This window comes from Chenopodium album, chromosome 14, assembly GCF_948465745.1.
Source record: "Chenopodium album chromosome 14, dcCheAlbu1.1, whole genome shotgun sequence".
NCBI classification, from domain to species: domain Eukaryota; kingdom Viridiplantae; phylum Streptophyta; class Magnoliopsida; order Caryophyllales; family Amaranthaceae; genus Chenopodium; species Chenopodium album.
Genome location: NC_137847.1, coordinates 25,892,091 through 25,893,436, shown reverse-complemented (window position 1 = coordinate 25,893,436; position 1,346 = coordinate 25,892,091). Strand labels below are relative to the sequence as shown.

The 1,346-nt window shown below is 40.8% G+C and overlaps 1 non-coding gene across 1 annotated transcript; it reads right to left on the bottom strand.

Moving 5' to 3' along the window:
- Positions 1–889: 889 nt before the first annotated feature.
- Positions 890–995, bottom strand: LOC145580550 (small nucleolar RNA R71). The gene has a single exon (XR_014099568.1). It is a non-coding gene; the product is annotated as a small nucleolar RNA R71 (small nucleolar RNA).
- Positions 996–1,346: the final 351 nt, after the last annotated feature.

Genomic DNA, 1,346 nt, shown 5'->3' with positions numbered 1-1,346 from the left:
ATTGAATTCTTCGATTTGTTAGCTTTTTGACATTTTAGTTACCAACCACTACCATTTATATTCTTCGATTTAGCTTGACATAGGCTATAGCATCGTTCCTACTCATTCCTTTGGGTTCGACCCTTGACTTACCATATACTTGTATTAGGGTTGGTCGAGTGTTTACAAATTAAGTTTGGCTCTAGGGAGAGGTAGATAACGACTTACATTTTCCTCTTTTCAAAATTGGCGCCGTTGTCGGGGAGTGATATTGGTGCTTTGTTATAGTTGTTGAGACTATTTAACCTTTAAATGAAAATACAAAAAGATTTACTTTTAGGCTACATTTGTAGCTGTGCTACTAACCATTTCTTTTGAGATTTTATGCATAGAGCACGTGATTATTCACTAGTGCCATTTGATCTGGAAATTGATAGAACTATTGCAAGGTTGAGGGGTGCTAGTTGATCTTTGAGCCCTAGCATTTCAAGTAAAGAAGAACCACAACAAGAAGAACAAGCAAGAATGGGAGAAAATCCGAGAGTGGGATTGAAAGAATTGGGGATTCCCGGTGCATATAGATTTGAGAGCGGGATTACTCCACCTACAACACCGGAAAATGATTTTGAAATAAGACCGGCAATGATCACTTTGATAGAGAGGCGACAATTTAGTGGGGCCAAGCATGAAAGCCCACTAAACCATCTCAAGGAGTTCGAGAAATATTGCAATACTATCAAGGTGAACGGAATCTCCCAAGAATTCATCCACCTCAAGCTCTTTCCCTTTTCTCTCATAGGGCGTGCTTTTGAATGGCTAGACAAGGAGGTTAAGCCGAATTCTCTAAGGACATGGGACGAGGTTACCATGGAATTTCTATCCCGTTTCTATCCTCAAAAGAAAACGGCGGAGGCTAGAGATTTGATTCAAGGTTTCAAGCAAAAGCCAAGTGAGAGCCTCTATGAAGCATGGGAGAGATACAAAGAGTATCAAAGAGAATGTCCTCATCACGGAATTCCAACCTATCAAATCATTCAAATCTTCTATGGAGGCCTTAGCCCTTAAGGAAAATCATGTTTAGATGGAGGAGCCGGAGGTCCTATCATCAACAAAACGGAAGAGGAAGTGGTGGACATAATTGAAGACGTAGTGAGGTATTATAGAGATTGGCAAGATGGAGAAAGAGAGTCAACTAGCAAGAGTAGCTCTTCGGTGTACTCAGTTGATCATCTAAATGCAATCAACAATCTATCCTCACAAATGAAAAACTTGGGGAAGGAGATGTCCGCTATCAAGGCAAAGTTGGAAAGCGCTACCTACCAAGTTTCAAGTCTTCCCTGCCAATCTAAGGGGAGAGGTATGTCTTC